We start from the raw sequence: 16,288 nt of genomic DNA on the forward strand, positions 1-16,288 counted from the left end.
TGGCAGTCTGTAACAGGCCAGTGATTGGACTCAGAGGAAGGAGGTGTGAACATTGGAGGATGTGCCACTTTTGTTCTACTGTTTGATGAAGAAGCCAGTGGAGCTTTGAAAGCGTACACTCTTTTGTGGATTTTGCATTTGGTTGTATTTTGCTATATGTCCAACACCTCTACCCCCAGTATATTTTCTTTCAACACTGAGTATTGCATTTCCAAGAGACTTGATATTAGTGTTCCCAGTCACAATTAAGCACACTGTGAATAAAGATTGCCAAAGAACTGTAAGGATCTTCAATCCTTGGGCCAGCTCTTCCTTAATTTATGAATAATGTTACTCATGTTTGTAGTGAGAATAGACATATCCACAATGTCAGTCACCAGGTCAGTAGCAGAATGTTTAGAGATTCATAATGAACATATTTTCTCCTTCTACATCTATTTTTTCTACTTTGGCAGAGAAGTGGACTTTAGCATGAACATCTGCCAGACAAATCAAAGACTCCAGCTGCTGAGGATAGTCAGTAACAATTACTCAATCAGTTCCAATGTTTTTGATATCAAAATATGGCTTAATGAGACCCTGAAATGCTTTTTTATTCAGTGTTATATTAAAGTAAGTATGGATCAAAATACTGCCAAATCCATGGAGTCGTCTTCCACCATTCACTTCATCTTCATAGTTTAATGCAACCTAGAGTGTAGAAATAATGTATTTTGCCATCACTTTAACTGCCATTGCTCCATCCTACAGACTCCTGGGATTGGTAGTTTTGTAAGGTACCAGCACTTTTTGGGAGGGAAAACTAATGACCTCTTAACACTACAAACCACAGGATTATATAGGATGAAGCTATAGCACTTAAAGTGGTGCCAAACTGCATTATTTCTAGTGTAGATGCATCTCTAGTGCTGAGTAAAACCTCTGTGAAATTCTTCATTTAGAGGGCCCAGCACAAGGAAAATGAGATCAAACCATGATAATAAGGTATGAGAAAGCTGAATTTGTAGTTGGATTCTCCTGGAATTTGGTTAGATTGCCATCTTCCAGAAGCCCCATGTGTTCAACTGGCAAATAACTCCAGCCTTTGCCATAGGTAGCATTTGTTACTCCTTAACTTCAAGGAGCACTTATATTATACTTTCCTTCATTTTTATCTAACTCATTGAGGACCAAATGTTGGAATGAATTGTCTTGTTTCAGGATCCTTCATCATGTATACTGTAAGATCAATATACTAAGTCCAACAGCACTAAAGCCTTTTCCAAATGTATGCTCAGTTCTTGGAACCAGGTTATAGACTTATGGAACCTCTTGCTGCTTAACTATTTCAGAATCTTCACACACCAAAATATTATTTTCAGTATGAAAACTATCTTTGCCCGAGTTGCCAAGATAAAAAAGTCCTTTTAAATATCTCTATGCTCATAAATACTGAAAGCTAAAGAAATCCTTTCATAAATATCTACTATTCTGGAAAGCTCTTGAAGTATTTTCTCACTCTTATGTAACCATTTTCTGTTCAGTTCCTTCTTCAATGTCATGCAAATATTAGATCTGCAGACTTCAAAGACATAGCCATGCTAGTTTGGAAAATAAGTACGCAAAGGGATCTTGTAGCACCTTTGAGACTAACTGAAAGAGGGAAGTTGGTAGCATGAGCTTTTGTAGACTTGAGTCTACTTCCAAGCATGCATCTGAAGAAGTAGCTCAAGGCTATGAAAGCTCATGCTACCAACTTCTTTTTTTCAGTTAGTCTCAAAGGTTCTACAAGATCCCTTTCTATTAGATATACATTAATCAATAGCATCAATGTGGGTCTTATAGACAGACCCTAACCTATTCATTTTTTCAATGACATAAACAGGGACTATAATGTATTGTATTTACCTGTAATGTTAATTTTGTTTTTGTTGCAATTGTTACTGTAATGTTAATTTTGGCCCGTTACAGGCCACCCAAAAGGGGCGGTCTCGGGCCGCTGCCGGTTGCAGCGCGGAGTCACTTCTGGGGTGCGATGTGCAGACGCAGAGCATCCACTACCTCAAGATGGCGGCGGCCATGTGGAACGGCCGCCACCATTTTGTACGGACTTGATCTGTAATAGGGGTAAGTGCGTGCTTAAGCCACGCATTTACCCTAAAGCTAGTACGTCCCCAGGACGTACTAGCTGCCCGTATGTAACGGGCCTTTGTTAACATAACCATGCTGACACTTAGCCACTAGATAATTAAGAGTCAAGAAGACAATTGTGTATATATCTGACCACCTGATATATATTCTGGAAACTTCTCCAATTTTAACACCTATTTATTTATTCAAGAAGGAGCAAAATTATGAATGAAAACCATACTGCATGTGGTCTTACAGTCCTTGAACACTAATGGTTCAGCAATCCTGCCCCAATTGATGTCTATTCTTTTGGTGAAAGCACTGATATTTTGATTGAAGAAAGCTATATTTTTGGAATTAAGTAGGGATCATGATGACATTTATAGTGATAAGCTGATCGATACATTCTGGATTTGGCTCCTCGTGTTTCTGGTCTTTAATTTTTAGTATGACTTAAATATTCTAAAGTCAACAGCTCCTGTCTGATTGTGGAAGCTAAGTAGGATCAGCCCTGGTTAGTGCTTGGATGGGAGACCACCAAGGAATACCAGGTATTGTTTCCCATATTTCAGAACAGGGACTAACAAAACTGTCTCTGTATATTCCTTGCCTTAAAAAAAAACCTATGAGATTCATGAAATCACCATAAATTGACAGGCAACTTGAAGACACACACACATATGCCTCAACTAGAATGTGATAGAAGATTTTGGAAACAGCCATGTTGCATGTTGGAATAATTTCTTGTGAACTGCACATCCAGTGTCTGCAAAATCATCATCATCATCATCAAATACAAATAGTAATAAACAGCACTTTATGGTTCCAAGAGACTCCAAATGACTTACAAAGAAACGGCAGGATAAAAATATGCCAATCCCACAGTATATCTCATCAAACCTATTAAACACAGAGAAGTAATACATCAGTTTCCAGGTGCTGTTGGGACAATCTCACATTTATTGATTAATTGGTTGATTTTACCACCTTTTTCTCAGTTCAGAAGCCAGATACTATTTTATAGACACTATTAGATAAACTGACTATGGCTGAAGGGAGTTGTGATCCAGCAATACTTGGAAAGTAACATCTTCTCCACTCCTGCTTTTGGATAACATGCCCATTATTTAAAACCTAAATATGGGCCAAACCTTGGAAATAACTAGTTAGAAATAACTCACTGATTATAACTATTTTAGTTTCTTACTAACTGTATTTAATAATTATGATTATAACTTAATGATGGATAAGATCACTCAGTTTCTAATGCATCTGTATTTTTAAGTTACTTTTGAAGCTATGAGTGGCCTCGGTGAATGATGGATGAGGAATATCACATGGTGGAAGTTCTGACTTCTATTGTACCTTGGGCAGCTTCCTTGTCCTTTCTTGTGGGCATTGAAACAATGGCACAACATACAGGAAAATAGTTTGTTTCATACTAAGGGTAGTGAGTTACATGTAACATTCAGATATTTTGGTGTAATTTTGGGAAAGTGAAGATTTACTTTTAGTAACTATCAGTAAGACTCATAAACTACTTGGGAAGGGGAGCACTGGAATGGTAACAGATTCCTTCAAAAGGTAGGTTTTAAACACATAATTGAGGGCAGAAGAAGTCATCAGTTACAAGCCCTAGAAACTGATTAAGCTTGATTATTCCAGCTCCATATACCCATGTGGCCTGGGCTGGATTTTGGATTACTAGCAAGAAGAATAGCTTTATGTTAACAAGAAGTGAAAGCTTGCTTGTATTAGAGATTCTTCATCATCAGACATTAGTGTTTATTGAGTGCAAAAGTCTTTTTAGATTAGGGAATTCCAGTTATGAAATTATTTTGCTGAATGTTATTGTTCCTTTCTGCTAATTCACTGTGAAGGTTGCTAATGCATGAGGAATTTATCTAATTAAATTAATGGTGTGTATCATATCAGCACAGCACAGCACAGAGCTTTTAGCATCCCAGTGATGGAATAACCTGTGTAAAGAGAAGAAATGGGACAATAGGAAGCTCATGGAAACTCTGAATCACTCTTTTAGTTTCTGCCTCTTTCTGGTATGTTTTGGGATCTTTAGGGCAAGACGAAGTGATGAAGGAGAGGTGACAGGTGGAAGTGAGTTATACCTATGTTAGCACTCCTGTTCAAATGGTTTCAACACCCCCAAATAGTGCTGTATCAGACAGTAATGAATTTAGTCTTTGAAGATACTTATGCATTTCTTATATGGGTACCATATATATAAATGACAATAGTTAATCAGCTTGTATCAGCTCTGAGTATTCAAAACATCCTATATATTTTGCCATTTTATATTGGCATGTTTTTTTTATTTGCAGCCCTATCTGGATAGTGGATATAATTATGCCCTCCCTTGCAGTAATAATTCAGTTATACAAAATACAGTCAGCCCTCCTTATCCACGGATTCTTTATTCATGGATGCAAGCATCCACAGCTTGAAAATATTCCCAAAAGAAAACTTTAATTTTGCTATGTTATATAAGGGATACCATTTCACTGTGTCATTGTATTTAACTTGAATATCCATGGATTTTGATACCTACCAGGGGTCATGGAACCAAACCCCAGCAGATACCAAGGACCCACTGTAGGCAAAGAAAAACTGGCTTCCTTTTCATGATAATAGACATATCAGTCACATTTTGAAAGCTGTCAATTTCCCATTTTTTAAAATCTCAAATTTAATTTCTCCCAAACTTTGAGAATATTTTTTAAAAAAACAAAACAAGTTTGCATGAAAGCATTGTGCATTCATGTGGACATTTCCACTAGAATACAATTTGTGTGCATCATTTTTCCAAATATACATTCACCTTGCTTCTGTAGCAGTACCTTGAACATGGAATTCCCAGCCAGGAAAAGTTAAGCTGAAAACAGATGGCCCTAAAGGAGTGGTGTCATGCCATCCCTTTGTGCGCAGGATTGGGACTGTGGCAACCGCATGCTGCAGCCCTGGTCTAGCCTTTTCCCAGTGCAAAACGGAGAGGCAGAAAACCACTCCTTTTTGTGTTGGGGAAAGGGCGCTCTTTTAGATGCTGCCACAGATTTGCAGTGCTGCTGCAACATGCAACATATAAATGCCGTGCCACCAAAGCACCACAAAGCTGTCCTCTGTCTAGTCAGGTAAGCAGCATGATGCTGGCTTGGGGGTGGCATCGGACCATGCATCATCTAAACACCACGCCATCCCCAAGCCGATGTATTATGCTCATTGATTTTGCCCCTTAGGCTGTTTCTGTCTATTTTGAGCTTCTGGCAGGCACTTAAAATAGTTTTGTTCATAAGGCCTTGTTGGGGTATGTAGACTCATGGAATCTAACATACACACATGCAGAAGACTTGCACGTAGGTAGGAACGCCAGCAGAAGGTCTCTGTGTGAAGATCAGCTTCAAGCTGCAAAGAAAAAATCCTCCCACGCAGACTGTTGCTTCTCTTGGAGAATGAATTGCTGGACAGCTGGTTTCACTCAAAGAGGGCTTTAATCTTAGAACTTAGAGTATTTACAAAACTTTACAAACTATCAAACTGCTCCACCAAACTACCAACAACAACAACCAGCAACCACATGGAGAATTCATCCCTTTCCCTTATATAGATTTTCCCTCTTAAGGTCTTGAGCCATTCCCTCTTCTGGGATGTCACACAGTTTCCTGTCATGCGGCAGCTATGATTTTGCACAATTGAAGCCTGCTGGTTTCATCTTCTGTGCCTGTGTCATCAGCTTCTTATGACTCATAGCTCTTCAAATGTTGACTCATGATGGCTGCCACTCAAACTATATTGACCCTGTCACCTTTGTCCCAGTTCCTCCAGTGGCCACATCCATGGCATTTTCAGGACCGGAGTGCTTTGCATTCTGACAGGCCTTTGGTGACTGTTCTATTTGTTTGTTTTAAAAATTATTTTAGGGACTATTTTTAGATTGTTCTTAGAAATTCTCAAATATTATTTAAATGTATTTTTAAAGTGTTCATTTATGTATTGTTTTCAACGTTTTTTCTGCTGTGCATTGCCTTGGAGGCACTAGCAGACTAAGCAGTGAAATATAAATACTTTAAATAAATAATAAGCAAATGTTAAATGTTCCTTTTCAGTCCAGGATTCTTTTCATTAGTTTTCTCAACACTCAGGAGCAATTTTTTTAAAACAACAACAAGATATGTTATGAATATTTTTCAAATATTGGTTTGTATTCTCTATCAGCTACTTCATTATACTTAACTAAGGCCATGTACAGACCAGCCTGAAAGGCCGGCTTAGGAGCAGAGTCAGGGCATAGCACCCTGATGCACTCCCCAGGGCATTCTGGTGCCATGCACCACTCCAGACAGCATATGGCATCATGGTGCATCTCCGGCACTGCATCCAGCACCAAAGGCGAGCCATATAGCCACACTGCCATGGCTATGGCAACATTTCCAGGGTGCAAAAAGGAGTCACTTTTTGCAGCTCCTTTTTGCCCCCTCCAAAGGCCGGATCAGGGCTGCAGTGTGACGTTGCCATGGCCCCGATCTGGCTGAAGAAGGGGCACCTGGAGTCTGCCCCTTCAGGGCTGTTTGTACAGCCTCTAGATAAGCTTTCCTGGCCCAACCTCCTCAAGCCTGATGCAAAAATATTTCATCCATGCTCCGATTGTTGGCAGAATGGACCTTCTTCTCTCCACACAGCTGCTGCAACTAACTTCTTGTAAAGTAGACGAGAATGATTATGACTGTGGCAATTGTATCAAAAAGATAAATAAGTAGCAATTGTGAATATGCCTGTTACCTATATTTACATATCTATAACTATTTTGTATTCACAATTGCTACTTAATAACAATTTTGACACTACTGCCACAATTGTAATCTCCCCCAGCATTTTTAACCAGCTGCATCAAGAGAAGAAGCATCATTCTGTCAGCAATCAGAACATCTGTGAAGGAAATTTCTGTCAGGTTTGAGTGGGTTAGTCCAGGAATTATCAGCTAACTATGCCGGGATACAGACCACCAGAAAGAGGCGGCCAGGAGCCGCCTCACTTTTACGTGTAACCGTGCCACAGCAACCAAATTGTGCTGCATGGCTACGCAAAAAAAAAAGGAGCGCTGAAAAGCGGCTCCTTTTAGCACTGCTGCAAGCTGCCTGTGGTGGCATGAGCACATCATTGCTACATGCACCCATCTGGATGGCGCGCAACAGTGACGTCATAGCTGTGCGAGCCATGTATACGGCGCCGCACATCTGTGACTTCCTGGTGACATCCTAGGGTTGTGGGGCATCTGGAAACGGCACCCCAAGACAACCCTAGCACATTGCCAAGATGTGCTAAAGGACCCGTTTGTATAGGGCCTAAGTAACTGACAGAGAATACCAGCCATTCTTTCCATCCATAGTCTGGCTCTCTCAGTAGTTGGCTTCCTATTGCCCTGGGATGAGAATTTTAGAACTATTGCCAATGGCACCATCTACTAAAATTACAAGAAGGTGAACATATTTGCACTATGTCTGGAAGATCAGACTAATGTTTTGGAACCTAGATGTAAAATTAGGATTGCCTGAAGTACTTCTTTGTAAATTTAGGCAAGTCAAAATAAGAGCTCTAATGGGGAAAAATGCTGGGAAAATCATATTGGTTGTAATCCTGTGTACATTTATATTATATATAGGCATCTACAGATGCATATAATTATCAGTGCTTAGTAACCAATAAGATGGCCATTGTATAACTAGCATAATAACCACTGCCTTGATGGAAACCAGGCATTAAGTTATCATCATTCTAGGCAGACTACATTTCTCCTTGTTCTACCCAGTAAGTTTTCCATATACCCCTAGTACAGCTTTTCCCAGTCTGCTGTCCCCACATATGTTATGCTACGATTCCTATCATCATTTGGGTATGCAAATATGGGGATTATAGTAGTTGTACCTTGGCATTGCTTTTTCATGGTCATAGGACTGCAGACTCCTATGTGGCAAGAGACTATGCTGCTGGTAGCACAGCTTCTGGTAGGGTCTCCCACATCCAACAGTTTTGTGTGTTTTTTTTTGCTGAGAAGCCAGACAAATAATGGGACTCACAGTAGTGTGTGCATGTGTGTTTCTGTGAGGGTGACACTGGTGAAGAATCTCTCAGAGAAACACCTTTGGCACCATAACTAGCTAGGGCTGCACAGAAGAAGTCAACAGTAGAGCTTGAAGAATTTTACCTTGAAAATTCTATGATGAAACAATCCCAAATGATTTTGGTGGTCTTGTATCCACACATCACAATAACCTATGACATGTGAGCAGGTCATTGCAATATGGGGAAATTTACAAAGGACAGTGTATGGGGGAGAAGAAATGAACCGTTGGGCCTAGAACCATTTCTAAACATTGAATGACAAAACCTCTATATACTACTTTTGCCCTCTCAGGCTTCTACTTCTTCTGCTTTCAGTTTTCTTCTCTTTCTGCTTTTCTGCTGTCTTCATCTTCAGTAGGATCAGCACAAGTGCACCCAATGGTAATGTATGGAGGAATCATCAATACCACAAATCCCGTAGCACATTTCCATACTGATAATTGGAATCCTTCTGGAAACCATGATAACAGTAAGCTGAAAATGGTTGTATAGAATGGGAATACTTTTATAAACATTTTGTTTCATGCAGCTTGTAGTTAATGTATTTTACTTATCTGATCTACATTCTCTGTGCTTATCAAGAGAGCCTGTAGATCTGGCTAAAATGTAATTCAGCTATAAAGCCTGCTTCAAGCAATATAAATAATCATCGCTCATGGAATCGAAAACGGAGCGGCAATAAGATATATATTCTTCAGGGACATATTGGATTCAAAAAGTGGAGATGTTATCTTTCTTACACCTACTACTAAATATAAAAAGTAGGCTTTTTACAGACTGATCTGAGGTGAGAACAAAGAGAGAAAGTAGCTAAATTGCAAATGCTATGCTTGCTAAAGAATGTTCTCTGAATGGTATTCTTAGCTTCCAAGTCACTTCATTACACTGAAAGAATAATGGAAGTTTTAGAATTTCACAGGCAAATTTTGCAAGGTACGTTATATCTATTTCTCAATTTTTCATAGTCTCTGGTTGTAATATGTAAAGGAAATGACTATTTTTAAATAAAAATTAGAAAAGCTATGGTAATAGTGAACACTAGACATGAGAGTGGAATATTCTGAAAGTAATGAAAGTCACCTGAACCACATCCAACTTCTGTTATTCCTTGAATATCACTAATTTAAGACCACTGGCCAATGATTTCTACAGTCATTTAGCACAGGGAATAAAGATCCAACATTATGATTATGGCACTTGTGGATGTGCACAAACTTTTGAGTGATTCATTCATGTACATATTTTTTCTTTCTTTCCTAAATAGTGGCATTTTTAGGACTCTAATTTGCAAAATGATTTGCAAAAAATTTCATACTGCCATGATCTTTGCTATTTCTGACATTATTATTATTTATTCTGATTGTGTATCACATGCAGAATTGGCGTAATTGCATTTTGTTCTCTATTCACTGTACCATCTCTAAAACCTTCACTGTCTTCTGCTGCTTTCCCATTTCCTCCTCTTCATAGTCTGCATGTTTTCATGTTAATACAATTAAGGAATACCAAACATTCTTTAGTGATCCCTAAAATAAACACCATTTGCATAACATAGTACCAAAAGAACAAAGACAGAACAGAACAGAAATGACAAAGGGTGGAATTACTGCTTTCTTAGCAATGCAGAATTACCGTTGTACTGAAACATTAGAGTTAGATAGGTAGCTCAGAGATGAATCATTCCCTTGCCTATCATCTACTCAGTCTGTCATGGCGAATCCATTCTTCAGATCAAAGTAATGATTACTAATTAATTTCATTGAGGGTGAGGGGGAGAGAGAGAGTCCATAATCATCCAGTGAAAAGAACTCAAGAGAGTCAATTAATATTGGTAGTTTATTTCCAACTGAAATTAAGAACAATGAAGTTAAGATGGATGATAATGAAGCCAATGACAACTAAGTAGACCAATTGCTAGTCCCAATTAGGACCTGCTGAATCAACACTACAGTTAAACCAATCGTGTAAATCCCATTGATCTAGTAGGTCTAATCTGTTTGGGTTGTCTTGGGGTTAACATTATAGAAACACAATATTATGAGGTATAGAGCCTTACTTCATTTGTAATCTTTAATGAAGGAGGCTCCAGGTTCAGCATTAAATCTCAGAAGCAAATACTAAAAAATAATTACTTCTGATAAAGTAATCATTTTCTCTTCAGACATTCAAGGCTATATGACAATTGTAATTTAACAAAGGAAAAACTTTTACTTTCACAATGCAGCTGTAACTTTTTAATATTGTTGTTGTTGTGTGCCTTCAAGTCATTTCTGACTTACGGTGATCCCAAGGAAAATCAGTCATGGGGATTTCTTCACAAGATGTGTTCAGAGGAGGTTTGCCATTCCCTGAGGCTGAGGGTGTGTGACTTGTCCAGGTAACCCAGTGGGTTTCCATGGCCAAGCAGGGATTCAAACCCTGGTCTCCAGAGTCATACTCCAACACTATGCCACACTCGCTCTTTAAATAACTTTTTAGTGTGTGTGTGCATATATATTATTATAATGTAATATATTTATATTATAGCTTTATACTTTTACAGAGTTGTGGTGCATTTGTGATTTTAGCCATTCGATTTACTTTTGTTTCACATCCAATATGAATTGCTTCTGGAACAAGAGAACATGCTTATGAGCATGAGTTTTGGCACTGATTCTCCTTCATCAGACTTGCCCCTCAAGAGCCTAGTTTTGATTTACTTTCCTCAGAGATGGGAAATAACTGGTTAGATTTTTCTACATGCATGGCCTGACTTACTAGGTTTCCTGGATAGCACTGAAGTGTTAATCTCATGCATTAATGGCTTATTTAATTTTAAAACATTAGCCCTCTGACAGATTTATTAACAAATGAAGGTCTAAGGAGAGGAAAGATTAGGATGAGAGAAAATGTGTCATATGGCTCTGGTGAAAGACAGTAGAACCCAGCAGAAGTTTTGAAATTGGACATTTATTGAAGGAAAATGAAGGGAGGAAAGTCCTGGTACAGAATGAAATGGGGTAGGGGACTGATTTGTTTGCTTAGACCTTGCGTTATAGACTGTGTGTGTTATTCTGGGGTGAGGATTTTTGTGACACTTCAGTTCTATTTCCTTTATTGGTTTTATTCTTGTTTCTATTGTATATTACTGAATTAAAAATACAACATTGTACATTATTAGTCAGATTGGGCTACAATTAACCCCTTTTTACTCCTTTAATTTTTTATCACACAGTGCTGGATATATGGATATATACGTGAAAAACCTCACCACCACCATCACTCAGTTTCCTCTTCTTCTGGTTTCTCTAGTCTTACTTCTCTTCATTCTGTTTTCTACCAACACTAATTAAGTCATAGGTTTTTTTTAATTTATATTTTTATTCTTATTTATTACAAATCACAATAATCTCATACTTTCTACATTAAACAACATACAACATAAAACCTACAACATATAACATTGAAAGGCTCAAGGTTTTGGGTCAAGTGATTTATTTAACTAAACTCGTGGCCATCCAGTGTCTATTTCAGAAGTAAGTTTAACTGAATTTCTTTATAATCCTTCACTGTATTTATTATTGCTCACACTGTGCAGGGCACTTGCACAATTAGGCGGTAAGTTTTCCTCAGCCTCATCCCCATACCTTTGAGAAACAGTCCACTCCTTTGTGCTGCTGTCCGGGCAACTTCAGAGTGAGGTGTTTTGACACCACACACTCTGAAACTGCCAGGATAGATTCCAGCCGCCCACGCATAGTCTGGCTTCCAGGTGTTCCAGAAATGCACCCGTAACACGGTGCACACTGCCAGAGTGCCATAAAGCCTGATTTCTTTCATGGGAGGTCTGGAAAGCCAGCTTTTTGCCAGCACAAAAAAGAGCTGCTGTTTGCTGCTTCTTTTTCAGTCTGTGATTGCCAAGGCCCCAATCTGGCTTTGTAAGTGGTGGCTTCAAGATGCCCTTTCGGGGTGTTCTGTTTCACTCCAAAGAGAAGGAATGGGTTTAGATGAATTAATATTTTGTCTCCAAATTAATTCCACCAAACTCCTGCTTTTAGATACTGCTTTAAACTCATTTCCATAGTTTGAAGAATTGGTAAGATTATGAACTTTATTGCACAGGCCCAGGAATGGGCCCGTTGCATTCTAAAAAGGGGGTGTTCTGGGAATGGAATGGGGCTCAGAACGCAGTTTACCACACTCTGGAATGCTGCTGCTGCCGCCAGACATTTCAATTGCGTCCTACATCTGTTCCAGGGGGCCACATTTCTGAGAATGCTTTGGAACAGTGTGCGGTAAACTGCATTCTGAGCCCCACTCCATTTCGAGAACGCTCCCTTTTTAGAACGCAACAGGCCCGTTCCTGGGCCCATACAATAAAGTTCTATAATTGTGAAGCAAAAAATATATACGCAGCTAAATTTACTCACTATCATTTTTCTACATTTTTTTCTTTCTTTTTCTTTGCTTTTTTTTCCAAATCTACTCAGAATTATCCTTCAGAGCTAAATTAGCAAAAATTATGTTCTGTCTTTAAAAAGAAAAAATCTTGCTTCTTGCTATGATGTAGGGAGTCAGATCGCATAGAATCATGCAGCTGTGCTGAAAATTCATTTTTGTATCCAATGCAGGTTTTGCTGTACCTAAAGTAAATCAGTGCCCTCTATCTGAAATTTCTTTACTAACATTTAGCACAACTTATTTTTACATTCTAATAAACAAGATGTCTGAAAGGCAAGTGAATAGCATGGTGAGATAGATGATGAATAGGATTTTAAAAAACAACAACAACCAAAGCATGAACCTGGTTCCTTTTGTCTAAAGCTTTAAAAGGGAATGAGGAAAGAAGCATAATCATGAATGTTTTGGGGGCTTCTCCCCCCCCCCAAATTAATTCAGGTATTATTTTATTTATTTATCTATATAATTTATATCTCACTTTTCCCCCAGAATATGTTTCAAGAGAATAAAGCTTGTAAGTAATGAGATATAAATTTAAATGCCAAGTAATTATTACTATAATAGTTAAAACACCCTCCTTCCATTGATCATGCTGGGTGAAAGACTGAAAGTTGTAGTCAAAAAAGTAATCTGTCCAGATTCTAGTGATGCAGCTTTGTTGTTGTTGTTGTTAACCACTTTGTGTCGACCAAGACTCATGACAACCTTGTGTATGAGGCATCTCCAAGACCGCCTGTTCTCCATTGTTCTTCTTAACTACTGTAAATTCAAGTGCAAGGCCTTCCTGATTTATTCATTTGCTGTGTGATCTTCCTGTCTTTCTGCTGCCTTCTACCTTACCTAGCAATTAATATCTTTTCTAGTCAGCCTAATTTCTGAAACTAGAATTACCCCCTTTTTCCTGCCCAGCTGCCATTCCATTGGATGCCCTGTGTGACTGGCCACACAGTCATACAGTACATCAGTACATCCAATGGCACATTCACAAAGTAAAATCATGGAGACCTTCTATTCATGCCCATTTTACCACCTTCATCCCATGCCCCCCCCCCCCTTTTTGGACTGTCTAGTTTGTGTATGTTTTTATTGCATCCTCTGCATTATTGCCAACCTGCCATATTTGTTGTATTTTCATATCCTAAGGTATATGACAGCTTGATGTTTTGATGAGTCGATGGTGTAGCTGGCCACTCGTGCAACTCTATGCTCAAACAAAAAAGTGTGTTGATCAATGACACTGGTGGCTGTGTCTCCCTGATCCCAAGTCACATGCTCCAGACTGTTTTCATATACCACCTCGTCTTTGTTGCATTCTCACATTTTCATTGTGCGGTTTATATGCCTGTGCAAAGGTGCACATTTCCAGCATTAAAGCAGAGTATGAAGGCTTCTTTTTGCTCTGGTTTTTAGCCCTGAAGTGTTACTTCATCATGTCAGTTTCCTCACTGTATGGCCCCATGTGTTGTCCAAGGAGGTAGGCTTCAAGCTGGTTTGAAGCCAGTGTAGACAGTGCCTTATTTTTCTTATTGTTTCTTGACTACAATCTCCATTCTTTTCAATGCTTGATCCAGTATGAGAACTCTTTAACTATTTTGATTTCCTCATTATCTAGGTTAAACTTATGTAGATCCTCCATCATCATTATTTTTGTTTTGTTTATGTACAGCACTAAGCCTGCCTTTGCACTTTCTTCTTTTACCTTCCTTAGTATTTTTTCCAAGGCTGTCATGTTTTTTGGTAGCCATCCTCATATGTTAGACTGTTGATGTTACATCTTCCTATCTTCACTCCTCCTTCTGGGTTTAACCCTGCTTTTCATATGATATTTTCTACATTCAATGCAGCCTTGCCTGATGCCTTTTCCAACTGGGAACCATTCTGTTTCTCCATGTTCTGTTCTGAAAGTAGCCTCCTGTTCTAAGTACAGATTTCTCATCAGGATTATCAAAGGCACTCCCATGTCTTTAAAAGTGTTCCATAGCTTTTCATGATCTATGCAGCCAAAGGCTTTACTGTAGTTTATGAAGCACATGCTGATTTTCTTCTGGAATTGCTTGATTCACTACCTTAACCATTATATGTTTACAATGTGATCCCTCGTGCCTCTTCCTTTTCTGTACCCCTCTTGTACCTCTAGGATTTTTCACTCCATGTATGATTTAAGTCCATACTGAAGAATTTTAAGCATAATTTTGCTTGCATGGGAAATTAATGCTATGGTTCTATAGTTGCTGCAGTCTTTGTGTCTCTGTTTTAATAGATTGGGATGTATATTGAATGTTTCCAGTCTGTTGGCAACCATTTTGTTTTCCATTCGTGTTGGCATATTTTATTTATTATTTAAGTTGCTTCTCTCTGTGCGGATTATAGCAATTCTATTGGAATATTATCTGTTCCTAGTGATTTATTCTTCCCAGAATCTCTTATAGGAGCTTCCACCTTTCTCCCTAGTATTTGGGGTTCATCTTTGTATGGTTCTTCATGTGTCATACATATTTTCTTCTCTTTTATATAACTGTTATGTGTATTGCCTCAATCATCTTTTTATTTCTTCCTGATCTTGTAGTATGCCCCTCTTTTGATTATAGAGCATCCTCACCCTTGGTTTGAATTTCCCTTTGAGTTCCTATATCTTGTGGGAGATGTCTCTTGTTCTATTTTTTATTTTTCTTCTATATCTCTGCAATGGTTATTATAGTAGTTTTCTTTAACTTTGCAAACTAATTGTTGGACTGTTTTCATGGTTCCTGTTTTATATATATGTTTCTTCTCTTTTGCTTTTCTTGTTTCTTTTATTGCTTGAAGTATTTCCTCTGTAACCAGTTGTTTCTTCTCTTTCTTTTTGATCACTGTTAGTGCCTTTTTGCATTTTTCTTTGAGTATGTCCTTGGCTTCTGACCACAGTTCTTCTGATTTCCAATTGATTATGCTTAGCAGCATAAATCTGTTTCTTACATTGTTAGGTATGATGACTGTTTTTGTTTATTTCTTCAACTTTACTCTAATTTTTGATAGGAGTAGTTCATTATCTGTTCCACAGTCAGCACCTGGTATAGTTTTGGCCACAAGAATATAGCTTTTCCATCTTTTGCTTCCAGTTATGTAGTCTATCTGGTTTTTGTATTAGCCATCTGGTGCCCATGTATATAGTCTCCTTTCTGGTTGTGTGAAGAAGGCATTTGCAATGAGTAGGTTGTGAGTAGACCTCACAAAATTCTATCAGTCGCTCTCCTGCTTCATTTCTCATTCCTAGTCTGAATCTTCCTACTGTTTTAGATTTTCTTTGCCACCAACATTAGCATTCCAGTCATCTATTGCAATCTTGATTAGCTTGCAATTTCTTCCTGGGCTCCTTCATATAATCTTTCAGTTTCTTCTGTCTCTGCCTCCGTGGTTGGTGTATATACTTTGATTATTGTGATATTTATAGGCTCTCTCTGGGTCAGGGCATGCACTCACACAATCACCAATAATAATAATAATAATAATAATAATAATAATAATAATAATAATAATAATAATAATAATATATTTCTGTTTCCCACCTCTCCCTACAGATCGAGGCGGGATCACAACAGATAAAATACATAGAGTATGCAAATTTTCA

At 38.3% G+C, this 16,288-nt stretch overlaps 1 pseudogene; it reads right to left on the bottom strand.

Annotated features, from left to right (window-relative positions):
* Positions 1–902: 902 nt before the first annotated feature.
* The window catches only part of LOC121925877, a 26,394-nt pseudogene continuing 11,008 nt past the window's right edge, over positions 903–16,288 (bottom strand).

The sequence above is a fragment of the Sceloporus undulatus genome, chromosome 3, assembly GCF_019175285.1.
Source record: "Sceloporus undulatus isolate JIND9_A2432 ecotype Alabama chromosome 3, SceUnd_v1.1, whole genome shotgun sequence".
Lineage (NCBI taxonomy): Eukaryota > Metazoa > Chordata > Lepidosauria > Squamata > Phrynosomatidae > Sceloporus > Sceloporus undulatus.